The 14,290-nt window shown below is 42.5% G+C and overlaps 1 pseudogene; it reads right to left on the minus strand.

Annotated features, from left to right (window-relative positions):
* Positions 1-1,268: 1,268 nt before the first annotated feature.
* Positions 1,269-2,173, minus strand: LOC122890971 (annotated as a pseudogene).
* Between the last annotated feature and the right edge of the window lie 12,117 nt (positions 2,174-14,290).

The following is a 14,290-nucleotide window of genomic DNA, read 5'->3' on the forward strand; positions in this document are numbered from 1 at the left end:
GCAACTGCCTTTGGCCCAGGTGGTGATCCTGGAGTCCAGGACTGAGTCCCAGAATCGAGTCCCACATCGGGCTGCCTGCTCAGTGCTGGGGTCTACTTCTCCTTCAGCCCCTTCCCCATCTCATATACTCCTCTCTCTCTCTCTCACTCTCTCATTCTCAAATAAATAAATAAATAAATAAAATCTTTAAATAAATAAATAATAAATGTCTAAAAAAATCCTCTCAGCTGTGAAGTGCCACATGCTGGACCCCAAAACTATGACTCATATGTGAAAATGAGGTGTGACTAACCCACTAAAAATATCCCTGGAAAAAATATATCCGTGACAGCAAAACAGGCTGTGAATTGTTTTTTACTTCAGCATCCATAAATATCTCATTATCACTGTTTGGACTGTTGCACTTATTTACTGTTCTAGGAGAAGTTTGTTGACATTCTGTTATTCCATTTTACACGTTCTTAGAAGTGAAATAATGTGGTCTGTGTTCTCTAACATGGGGTCTTCATTCCATTTGATAGCAACATGTGCAGAAGGCGCCTCACCCGGGGATGGCACGTGCCTTAAGCAACTGAGACCCTTCATGGTGGACACACACCAGAGACTCAGGTTATATTACCTGTTCTACCTCTTCCCTTCATGAACCTTCTTGTTCTTTTCTTCAGTATTCAGTCTCTATCCCACTCCTCACGTGAGGGTTCTGTCTCCCTGCCCAGCATCCTCACAGGAATACAATACAAAGACTTTATTCCTGGCTTTACACTCCAAGTCCTGTTCCTGGGATCACCCTGCATCTTGAGGTGTAGTTGAGGCTCTCTATGACCTATGTCAGGTCAATCACTCCAAATTCACTCTTGCCCAAAAAGGAATATAAAAATCACATTTCCAGTGGTTTGAAGGGAAGAGCCTTCTCTTCCTCTCAAATACTTTCCTCACCTACTTACTAGTACCTATAATTAATTTATGCCATAAACATTATAATCTATTGTAATGTCATGACATTTTCCTACAATTACAGAATTTTTTTTTGGACTGGGTACAGTATGCTTTATTGATGGTATATGAGAAGATAGGGCTCCCCAAGCCACTCCCCCTTTTCAGGGGGTCTGAGATGGAAACTGTCAAAGTTGGGATATTCTCAGTGTGCTGGGGGATGAACTGAGCAAGGACTGCCCAGCAGCTGAGGGCCTCTCCCTACCCACGGCTCTCACCAGGGACTGGTGGTCCAGAGGGCTCTTACTCCTTGGAGGCCATGTGGGCCATAAGGTTCACCCTCCAGTGCTATAGCCAATTTCATTGTCATACCAAGAAATGAGTTTAACAAAATGGTCATTGAGAGCAATGCTAGACCCAGTGTCAAAGATGGGTGTTAAAGGTGCAGGAGACAATCTGTTCTTCACCAGCCCAGGATGTCCTTGAGGGGGCCCTGTGTTGCCTGCTTCACCGCCTTCTTAATGTCATTGTATTTGGCAGCTTTTTCCAGGTGGCATATCAGATCCATAGTGGACACATTGAGGGTGGGGATATGGAAGGCCATGCCAGTGAGCTTCTCATTCAATTCAGGGATTCCTTTCCTATAACCTTGGCAGGTCAGAAGAAGCAGGGATGTGTTCTCAGCAGCCCCTTGGCCATCACACCACAGCTTCCTGGAAGGGCTGTCCACAGTCTTCCGGGTGGCATTGATGGCATGGACTGTGGTCATGAGTCCCTCCACAATACCAAAGTCGTCATGAATGAACTTGGCCAGAGGGGCCAAGCAGTTGGTGGTACAGTCCTGCTTCTCATGGTTCTCACCCATCACAAACATGGGGGCATCAGTAGAAGGGGCAGAGATGATGTTCATCTTGGTCCCACTGCTCAAATGAGCCCCAGCTTTCTCCATGGTGAGAAGGACCCTGGACTCCACAACATGCTCAGCACCAGCATCATCCCATTATGCTGGCAGGATCTTGCTCCTGGAAAATGAAGATGTACTTTCCACTAATGACAAGTTTTCTATTCTCAGCCTTGACCATGCTGTTAAATTTGCCATGTGTGGAACTGGAACCATGGCATAGACCATGTAATGGAGGTCAATGAAGGGGTTATTGATATCCACTTTGCCAGAGTTAAAAGCAGTCCTGGTGACCAGATACCCAATATGGCCAAATCCACTTTCTCCAACCTGGACCATCATGTCTCAGGGAAACACCTGGCACTGCACCAGAAGATGCAGCTGTCTGTCAAACATGGAGAAACAAAGAACCCCATTCTAGAATCTTTGAACTTATGAAATTTGAATCAGCCCAGGCTTGGCATTTTTTTAAATCTAGGAGCAAGTTTTAATACGGAGACAGAACCCTGGGATTGAATTAGAGTGGCAACATCTAGGACACCAGATGAGAGTGTATGCATATGCTTGTGTGGTGCTCACATGTGCTCAGAATAAGGCCACTGTTTCTGCCTCCAAATCACAAAGTCACCCTTTATTTTGCTGCAATTTTTTATCTTCAAAAAAGTACTGAGATAAATAAGTCTTACTTCTCTGTAGAAATAATTTGTACAACAAAGAAGCTGAGGATGGCTTAATTTAATTTCTAATCATAAAAACCACATGATTTCTCAAGAAGGAAGCTGCATTAATTAGGCACCTGAACATGTCAGAGGCATCACCAGCATTCTCTCAATTCTCCCAGCAACCACAGAAGGCAGCTATTAGTATTCCCAATTTAGTGAGAATGAAACTAGGCAAAGTCACGGATCTATTACTGACATGGAAGAATTCAAATCTAACTCCTGATACTGTATGTGTTTTTCACATTCCATATACAGGAGGGGATCTAGTATAGTTAGAGCTCAGATTTTGAAATCAGAAGACCTGAGTTCAAATCTTCTCTCTGCCCTTACTATGTCTGAGATGCAACAATTTACCTCTGGCCCTTGGTTACTTCCAGTTTTATATTCTTTAACTTTCATTTCTTTTGATTAGTGTCTATTACTTTTTCCATTGCTCATTGTCCTTATGTTATCATAAGCCTCATATCTTCCCCTCCATCTATAATTCCCATCACTGTGTCAAACTCAGAATTAATTGCTGACATCTCTTTACATTTCTGAAAGTGAAAGCCTGGACATTTTGGCATTACCTCAACTGTCAGTTTCATTCATACTAAAGAATACTTAGTCAATGTTATTTCTTCAGAGAAATTATCATGTTTGTAGTGTTTCTGTACACAACAGACAGTTATATAGTTTATGTATATCATCCATATCAACCCTGGGTGGCTCAGTGGGTTAAAGCCTCTGCCGTCAGCTCAGGTTATGATGCCAGGATCCTGGCTCTCCGCTCAGCAAGGAGCCTGCTTCCTCCTCTCTCTCTCTGCCTGCCCCTCTGCCTAATTGTGATCCCTGCCAAATAAATTTAAAAAAAAAAACTAATAAAAAAAAATGTGGTTCCTCTCTCTCAAATGAGCAGGGTAAGTTTAAAGTGGCTGGCTCTTGAAGGGACCAGCTCTTAGTTGGACTAATATATCGTGAAAATATGTAATAATAATAATAATAATAATTACTATTATTATTATTCCCATTATGGAGACATCAAGTAACTTGCCCAAATCACACAGCTAGAAAGGGGTAAGGACAGTATTACAAATCAGAGATAAAAGGTAGACTCTTCAATCTATGATATTGGGAATGATGATTTTCTACATGAAAAAAAAATACAATTAGATCTCTATCTTGATAAACCCAAGCTAGATTAAGATCTACATGTGAACTAGATGATGAGAATTAAGGAGGGCATGTGATGTGATGAGCATTGAGTATTATATGCAACTAATAAATCACTGAATATTACATCACCCAACTTTTGTATCAACATGGATGGGACTGGAGGAGATTATGCTGAATGAAATAAGTCAAGCAGAGAGAGTCAATTATCATATGGTCTCACTTACTTGTGGAGCATAAGGAATAACATGGGGAACATTGGGAGATGGAGAGGTGTCGGGGACCGCCTCCGGCTGGGAAAGTCCCCACCATTACAGGATGGCTCTTGGCTCACTGCCAGCAAAATACGCTGCAAGTGAACACCGAACTTTCTGGTGAAGCCCGCCTAAAGGAGGACATAGTCATTGGCTGTTTCAAATTTAATCAGCATAGTAACAGGACTCTCATTGGCTCTCCCCATTGCTTGGCCCCTTATTGGTCACCCTGACACATATAAGCTAAGAAAGTTGTCGAAATAAAGAGACGAAGCATTAACACCATACCAGGCTGGTTGTCGTTCTTGCGGGCCGAGGGCGACAAATGGTGCTGAGACCCGGGAATAGTTAACGAGTAAGTAAACCTTGCAGGGAGAAAAACCGCAGGTAAGCGGGGAAGGGACCACGATCAAAGTGGTGGGAATCTTGTACAAGACCACAACAAGAAGCGGGGCAGCCATAGAGCCGGGATTTTCTTCCGCAGTAAAGCGGGGAGTAAAGGTCGACTGAAGTATATGTGCGTAAAAAGTTAATGTGTTAGTTAGTGTCTTTAACGTCGGCATCTGTTGTCTGTGTGTTCATAATGGGATCTGAAGTATCTAAAGCGCGGTTGGAAGGGTCTTTAAAGGAACTGCTGAAAGCCAATGGAACTCCACTAAAAGCAAAAACTGCTCGGGCCTTTTTGAATACAGTGGAAAAGGTGGCTCCATGGTTCCTAGATGAAGGCTTGTTAAACATACCTCAATGGGACCACTTAGGGAAGGATTTGAAGAGACAGGACAATAAAGCGCCTTTGCCACCCGGGACCCTGGCAATATGGACCTTAGTCCGGGGATGCCTGGTGGGGTCTAAACCCAAATGTGAATCAGCTCTACAAGAGGGAGTAGAGGCATTGGAGGAAGTGAAAGAGGAGCGGTCTTCTTGTGCCCCAGAGGGGGGTAGTTCTAGTGAAGAGGAAGAAGAAATGTCAGGGGAGGAGTTAGACCGTAAAATGCACTCCAAGTTTGAACAGTTGAAACTGTCGACTCCAGCAATGCCTAGTGCCCCTCCGCCATATAATCCTATGGCGTGCCAAGGAGCTTGTAGCTGCTGCACCACATGCGGTAGTGGCAGGGTTTCGAGCTGGAGAGATCATGGCCTGGCCTCTGCCTTTCTGGTTTTAGAGGACCAAAACAACCAGCGGTATCATCACCCTCTAGATTTTAAACTAGTTAAGCAATTAAAGGAAGCAGTCATGCAGTATGGCCCTCAGGCAGCCTTTACGGTATCTTTGTTGGAGACCATAGCGGGAATGAACTTAGTCCCTGAAGACTGGGGTATTCTAGCCCACGCAACCTTGTCAGGAGGGCAATATTTAGTATGGAAAACAGCCTGGCAAGAATACTCACAAGACACTGCCCGCCGTAATGCAGCGGCTGGAAATCCTCAGTGGGACCTAGAAATGTTAATGGGAATGGGACCGTACATGGGAAAGCAGGCCCAAATACAATACAACCCTGTGGTGTATCTGCAAATAGCCGCGGCGGCCACTAAAGCATGGAAAACAATTCAAGGCAGTGGGGATTTACAGGGTCAGCTGTCTAAGGTAATACAAGGACCAAATGAGGCATATGCTGATTTTGTAGCGAGGCTGATGCAAACAGCTGGTCGAATATTTGGGGAGGTAGAGGCAGCCATGCCATTGATAAAACAGCTGGCTTATGAGCAAGCTAATAAGTGGTGTAAAGAAGCCATCAGACCTTGGAAAAGCAAAGACTTGAGTACATATATTAAAGTTTGCAGGGATATCAATGACAGTGTTATTCAAGGGCAGGTTATGGCTGCAGCTATCACTCAAGGTTTACAAGGATTACAGGGAGCTCAACAATACAAACATAGGGGTATTCCTGGAGTTTGTTATTACTGCAAGGAGCCAGGACACCTTAAGCGTGAGTGCCCAGAGATAAAGGTGTCTTATCAGGAGCCTAAAAAACCAGGTATCTGCCCAAGATGTCGCAGAGGTGCCCACTGGGCAAATGAATGTCGCTCAATAAGGGATATACGAGGAAACTCTCTGCTTCCAAGAGGGTCCAAAAACGGGAAGGGGGGCCCCACACCCCAGGGCCCTCAAATGTATGGGGTGCTCCAACAGGTGGCTTGCTCGCATTATCCGCCGACGAGCCAAGGCGAGCCACAACAGGGAGTGCAGGATTGGACATCCGTGCCACCACCAGACTCCTATTGACTCCAGAGATGGGGACCCAGGTAGTCGAATCAGATTTTAAGGGTCCATTACCTGAGGACACCGTGGGCCTCTTGCTAGGACGGAGCTCCACGGCGTTATCAGGACTCATTGTTCACCCCGGAGTTATAGAAGCTGATTATAAAGGAACGGTGAAAATCCTGGTATCTTCCCCACGTGGAATTACAGCTATTAGTCCAGGTGATAAGATAGCTCAAATCCTGGTATTGCCTAGTTGTCACAAGCTTTTTGGAAGCGATGAGGTTATGGGGGAACAAAAGGGGCTCGGTTCATCTGGAGCTCCTCTAGCATGTGTCACACTAGGCATGGAAAATAGACCCCTTTACTCTCTTTGGATAAGAGGCAAGAAATTCATAGGCTTATTGGACACTGGAGCGGATCACAGTATCATCAATGAAGCTGATTGGCTTAAGGATCGGCCTGTGCAAAAGGCTGATCAAACACTTCAAGGATTAGGGATTGCTCATAGCCCCATGTGCAGTGCAGCTACACTGCCATGGAAGGATGATGAAGGCCACCATGGACTTGTGCAGCCATATGTCCTTAAGATTCCCATTTCATTGTGGGGACGGGATGTTTTGGCCCAAATGAACCTGAAGTTGACTACAGAATTATTCTATAGTGAGGAAGCTCAAGCCTTAGTGACTAAGTCTGGTTATCCTGGAACGGGAGGCCTAGGGAAATAGCTGCAGGGCACTCCTGAACCTATTCCCTTGACTAATTACTTCTCTCAAAGAATAGGTGGGCCGGGGCTGGGTTTTTCTTAGGGGCCACTGAACCTCTAAAAATTCAATGGAAAAACAGTAAACCCGTGTGGGTTTCTCAGTGGCCCCTACCTAAAGAAAAATGTGAAGCTGCCCATACGTTGATAAAAGAGCAACTTGCCGCCAGGCATATTCGGCCCTCCACATCACCATGGAATATGCCTATTTTTGTGATTAAAAAGAAGTCAGGGAAGTGGCGATTGTTACATGACTTACGAGCTGTTAATGAAAGGATGGTGGCCATGGGAGCAGTACAGATGGGGCTGCCTTTAGTCTCAGCCCTGCCCTCTGGTTGGCCCTCTGTGGTAATTGATATTAAAGATTGTTTCTTTTCCATCCCATTGCACCCCAGGACACCCAATGTTTTGCTTTCACAGTACCTACCATTAATCATTCTAGTACGGATCAACGCTATGAGTGGGTGGTATTGCCTCAGGGCATGGCCAACAGCCCTACAATGTGCCAATTATATGTAGATCAAGCCCTGAAGGAGGTGAGAACACAATTTCCCCCACTCATTGTGTATCATTATATGGATGATATTCTGCTGTGCCATAAAGAAGAACAATATATTGAAAAGGCCCTTTCCTTTCTTTTCAAACATTTTGAGAAATTCGGATTACACATAGCACCAGAAAAGGTCCAAATGATGCCCATTAAAGAGTATTTGGGAACTAGGTTAGAGAATACTAAAGTCAGACCTTTAAAGATAACCGTGCGGATGGATCACCTAAACACATTAAATGATTTTCAAAAATTGTTAGGAGATATCAATTGGATCAGGCCCTATCTAAAACTCACTGATCAGGAATTGTCACCCTTATTTGAGACACTTAAAGGAGACCCTAACCTCACCTCTCCTCGTCAATTGACTGAGGGGGCAAAAGCAGCCATCAATCTGATCCAGAAAAGGCTAGAAGCTGCTCAGATAGACAGAATTGACTATTCCAAACCTTTGCTATTTTGTGTCCTTGCCGAAAAACGAGCCCCCACTGCAGTTTTTTGGCAATCTAGCCCCATATCATGGGTTAGTTTGGCCCACTCTCCAGGGAAGGTCTTGCCTTGGTACCCAAGCGCTGTTGCGCTAATTATACTTAAAGGGATTAAACTTAGTATAGCAGCGTTTGGTAAACAACCAGATACTATAATAACACCATATACGCAGGAACAAATAAAGTGCCTAGCAGCCTGTGATGATGACTGGGCAATTTTGATAACTATAACGTGCGCTCAATTTGATAACAACTACCCATCACATCCATGGCTACAGTTCAGTTTATCCAATCCAATCATATACCCTAGGATCACTCACCATAAACCCCTCAGTAATGTAAGGCTTATATTCACTGATGGATCTAAGCAAGGAGTAGGAGCTATAGTTACCAAAAAAGAGAGTTGGACCTTCCTATTTCAAAGTTCCTCTCCCCAAGAAACCGAGCTGCTCACAGTGATAAAAGCATTTCAAATGTTTCATCAAGAACCCTTCAACCTTTTATCAGATAGTCGATACGTGGTGCAAGCTGTCTCTATCATTGAAAATGTGGGTTCTATTAATGCTAGGTCTACTATCTCTAAGGCATTACAAGAAATCCAAACGTTAGTTTGGGACAGGAAGGCTCCATTTTATGTTGGCCACATACGAGCTCATACAACCTTACCAGGCCCCCTGACACAAGGTAATCGGTTAGCAGACTCCTTAACCAGAGGAGAATTTGTCTTTGCCATTGAGGACCCGGTGCAACAGGCGAGACATTATCATAAGCTGTTCCATGTGAATGCTTTAACTCTTTGCCTCAAATTTAACATAACAAAAGCACAGGCACGGGACATAGTAGTCTCCTGCAGAAATTGCGTGACTTTACTACCTGCGCTGTCCTTGGGGGTTAATCCTAAGGGTCTGTTACCTAATCATATATGGCAAATGGATGTCACACATGTTTCAGAATTTGGAAAGTTAAGATATGTTCATGTCTCTGTAGATACCTACTCTGGAATAATTTTCGCCTCAGTGCATACGGGGGAAAAATCCAGAGATGTTATCGCCCATTGCCTACAGTCTTTCGGGGCATGGGGAAATCCACGCCAGTTAAAGACAGATAATGGTCCAGCCTACACCTCACAACCCTTTAAAGCCTTCCTACAACTTGACATTCACTTGATACATGGAATACCCTATAACCCACAAGGACAGAGTGTTGTGGAGTGCACGCATCTTACAATAAAAAATGCGCTTTATAAACAAAAAGGGGGAATAGGGGACACCTTCAGGTCCCCTAAAAATAAGCTCAACACCATTCTCTTTATTTTGAATTTTTTAACGTTGGACAAAACAGGTAAATCAGCTGCAGACAGACATGCAAGTGCTGCTGCTGCTCCCCCTAAGCCTTTAGTACTTTGGAAGGACATCCTCACAGGAAAGTGGAATGGACCAGATCCAGTGTTAGTATGGAGTAGGGGGTCTGTATGTGTTTTTCCACAGGAAAAAGAGGCTCCAATTTTGATCCCAGAGCGGATGGTGCGTGCAGCCTTGCCTCCGAACACCAGTCATGATGCTGAAGATGCTGATGATAACTCTGGGGATGCTACACCTCCTGCGGCAGACTCAAGCCAGAGAGCTGTGAGCAGTGGTTAAGCATGGCTATATCCTTTACCAGTAACTAACTCTTCTCTCATATTCCCTCCTCTCCCTTTGATGCATGGCAGGTCTGTAAGTTGCTAGGAGCATGTACTGATATCTCAGCAGTGTCCATGTTAAATGGTGGCAAATCTCTCAACTGTCCTTATAAACAAAATGACTCTAGTACCTTTGAGACAACAGTTAGTGTGTCTTGTCCCAATATATTATTTATCAGCCCACTCCCATATGGGTTTCGCCACCGTTCCTTTCCCTCATAACAAATGCTAGCGAGCTGAATGATACGTTGAATTGCACTAAGAATTGCTCTCTTTCCCAGTGCTGGAATGTCACAGCCTTCAAGCTGGCTGTGATTATGCGTATCCCTACTCATGTTCCTATCCCAGTTTTCATTCCAGAGGACAAGTTACCAGTGGTGCTATCCAGAAAGAAGAGAGATTTTGGTATCACAACCGCCGTTGTGACAGCATTGGCTATATCTACAGCAGCTGCTATGGCAGCAGCAGTCCCGCTTGCTGCAACTATACTCACTGCGGAAGCTGTGAACACCCTTGCAGAAGGAACGGCGGCTGCCCTTCAAACACAGACTCAGATCAATGCACATCTGCAAGCAGGAATCCTGATAGTCAACCAGAGAGTGGATTTGGTTCAAGAACAAGTGGACATATTGGGGGCCCTATTGGGACTGGGATGTATAGCACCCTTCCCAGCAATTTGTGTAACTCCCATAGCCTATACTAATATGAGTGACTTACAGAATGTCTCCCGACAGCTCTCCCAGTATTTGCAGCGTGCTTGGTCTGATGATTTTCAAAATTTCACACGAGTACGCATGTGCAACCAGCTTCCCTCCCAGAGCTATTTCAAACATTCAGCAATATGTTCCAGTTTACCAAACAATGGGCTGGCACAATTGGTCTTCTTGTCCTCCTTCTTATTGGCATTCTGCTTCTATTCAGAAAAGTTTGCCAATGGAGAACACAGCAGCGAGAGCAGAGCCGAGCTATAGTACAAGCCCTTCTGTCAATAGAGGCTGGGACATCTCCCCAGATATGGTTAAGCATGCTAGATTGGTAGTCAAAGACGGGTAAGATCAGTAGAGAAACATACCAACCTAAGACAGGACAGAGATCATCGATATCTTGTGTCTGATGACGGGTAAGGATGTTTTCTGCTACTGACGACCTAAGACAGGCACGATCTCTGCCATAAAACAAAAAAGGGGAAGATGTCGGGGACCACCTCCAGCCGGGAAAGTCCCCACCATTACACGATGGTGCTTGGCTCACTGCCAGCAAAATACGCTGCAAGTGAACACCGAACTTTCTGGTGAAGCCCGCCTAAAGGAGGACATAGTCATTGGCTGTTTCAAATTTAATCAGCATAGTAACAGGACTCTCATTGGCTCTCCCCATTGTTTGGCCCCTTATTGGTCACCCTGACACATATAAGCTAAGAAAGTTGTCGAAATAAAGAGACGAAGCATTAACACCATACCAGGCTGGTTGTCGTTCTTGCGGGCCGAGGGCGACAGAAAGGAGAAGTGAGTTGGGGGAAATCGGCGGGGGGAAATGAACCATGAGAGACTATGGATTCTGAGAAACAAACAGAGGGTTTTGGGGGATGGCAAGGTGGGGGTTAGATGAGCCCGGTGGTGGGTATTAAAGAGGTCACATATTGCATGGAGCACTGGGTATGGTGCATAAACAATGACTCTTGGGACACTGATAAAACAAAATTTTTTAAAAAATTTTAATAAAATAAATTTTAAAGAGCTATATGTGAAATATAGAAGTTTAAATATTGGGAAAAATGTAGAAATAAATTTGTAAAACTGATGATAAAGAAGGCTGTCTTATGCAAAAAATAAAGAAAAATAGTAAAAAACATTTGATAAATTTTGCATCAAAATTAAAATGTATGTTCAACAAAGACATACAATCAAAGTCAAAAGTAAGAGACAGCGAAGAGATAATCAAGTTCATATACAGATTATTTTTTAAAAACTTAGAAAAAAAAAAACACGACAGACAATGAACAAAATATGAACAGGTAATAATCTTAAGAGGAAACCCAAAGAGCCAGACAAAACGCTCACTCATTCAGAAAATGAAAATTCAAACAACAGGATATCATTTCTTATCAAATTGTCAAGAACTCTGAAGTGTTGGTAAGGATGCAGGGAAATGGGAATACTATATGTTACTGTAGAAATAGAAATTGGGAGGTGCCTGGGGGACTGAGTTGGTTAAGCAGCTGACTCTTGATTTTGTCTCAGGTCATGATCTCAGGGTCATGAGACTGAGCCCTGAGTCCAACCTCCATGCTCAGTGGTGAGTCTGCTTATCTCCCTCTCCCTTTGCCCCTCCCCTGCTCATGTTCTCTCTCTCTCTCTCTCTCTCAAAAATAAATAAATAAACATTTTTTTTTTAAATTAAAAAAAAAAAAGAAATAGAAATTGGAAAAATCATTTTGGAGAGAATTTGGCAATATCTCATAAAACATTAAAATGCAATTCCAAGTAAAAGCATATATCCTAGAGTGATTTTTGCATTCATGCTCAAGATAACTGAAGAAAGATATTCATTGCAGCCATGTGCATAATAGCAACATAGAAGGAAAAAAGAGAAGACAACCTAAATGCTCATCAAAAGTGAAGAGATAAGTAGTATGACTTAATAAAAGAATTTTATATAGTAGTTAAGAAAAATCTAATTTTAATTAGATAAATATACATAACATATATTGTATTACATATAGTATTATAAATACATTCAACATGAAAAAATTCCAAAAACCTACTTTTCTATGGAAAAATAATTCACTATCAATGTTTACATTATATTTTTCATATAGTTTCTCTTAAATGACACAAATAAGAACTATCTTTCTTTTCTTTTTTTTTAGGATTTTATTTTTAAGGGATGCCTGGATGTCTCAGTCATTTAAGTGTCTGCCTTCAGCTCAGGTCATGATCCCAGGATCCTGGGATCAAGTCCCACATCAGGCTCCTTGCTCAATGGGGAGCCTGCTTCTCCCTCTCCCTCTGCCCCATTCTGCTGGTTGTCCTCTCTCTCTCTAATAAATAAATAAAATCTTTAAAAAAAAATTTTTATTTTAAATAATCTCTACACCCACCGTGGGGCTTGAATTTACAAGCCGGAGGTCAAGATTTGCATGCTCCAGTGAACATGTCAGCCAGGTGTCTCTAAAAACAATTTTATTGATAAATAACTACAAAAAAATAAAAACTGTACTATTAAGGTAATTCAATAGAAAGTTAATTAGAAAAATACTTGGAATAATTAATTAAGGTAATATATCTATAGAAAATTAAATATTGGATTAGTGTAATTAAGGAAATATAGGTATAAAATAGAATTAATTAAAATAGAGCAATATATCTACAAAAATAAAATGTGAAATTAATTACTCATTAATTAATAATTAAGTCAGATGATTAACTAGGGTATTATAACAAAATAATTCTAAAATTACAATGGCTTAACCTAATTTATTTCTTGCTCATATAACATTGTAATGTAAATTTTCCTCATCATCATATATTATTCCTTCATGAAGTGATTCAGGGATTCAGATCCCTTCTGACTTTCAACTGTAACATCCAAAACAAAATTAAATTCTCAGGATCTTCTACAACCTTGTCCTCTGCCTCCAGACAACAAAAGGGGAAAAAGATGTAGAGGGAACTTATCTGCTTCTTAAAAGTTTCGCGGGCAGTGACTTCCCACCGTTCCATTGGTGAGAAATAGTCACGAGGCCATAGCTTACTAGAAGACGTGGAGCCACTGGCCAGACAGTGATTCCCAGAGACAGCTCTGAATTCTGAAAAGGAGAGCAGGGCCCCTAGCCAACAACTGGCCATCCATCACTCACCAAAATTGAACTTTTTCTATAAATGGAACTAGATGAGGGAGTGTGAGAGTGGAAGAGGAACAGAAAGATCTGTACTGTTTGGTAGAAAAAAATGATGTACATCAAAGATGATAGCTAATAGCTGCTAGTTCTGGGAGCCTATGAGTGTTGTTAAAGTGTGCATGATACTTCCCTCAATTTTAAAATATTCTTTGAGAAAAAAGAAAAGATTCTATAACAGCCCACGTAACCATATTACTACTTTGGAACAACCCGTCACTCTGTCTTTGGATTCAATTTAGTGGCACCAAGTCATAGGAGAGATGTTCCTATAATGAGGTTATTCTGGAAGGCAGCACAGTGAGATGAATGGATAAAATTTGAGGTCAGATTTAGGTTTTCAATTAACCCCAGCTGTGCCTCAGTACCAGACACATTATTTGAGCACCCTCAACAATGACAATAATAATATGTGTCTCATAAATTTGGGGGAAGGTACAATGAGATATTTTAAGTAAACTGCCTGCCACAGAGTAAGGATTTTAAAATGTCAATGCCTTCAGGGCACCTGAGTGACTCAGCCCGGTAAGTGTCCAACTCTTGATTTTGGCATAGGTCCTGAGACCGAGTGCAGGGCATGGAGCCTGCTTCAGATTCTCTCGCCCTCTGCCTGTCCCCCAATTGTCTCCCCCTCTAAAAAAAATAAATAAAAGGTCAATCCCTTCTTTTTCAGTTTGTCTAGTAATTGTCATAAAAGAGTAGCAGTAAGGGAGGAGGGGCAGGTAATAACATTTCTGAATTTCTTTTTGTA

Source organism: Neovison vison, chromosome 12 (assembly GCF_020171115.1).
Source record: "Neovison vison isolate M4711 chromosome 12, ASM_NN_V1, whole genome shotgun sequence".
In the NCBI taxonomy this organism is placed as follows: domain Eukaryota; kingdom Metazoa; phylum Chordata; class Mammalia; order Carnivora; family Mustelidae; genus Neogale; species Neogale vison.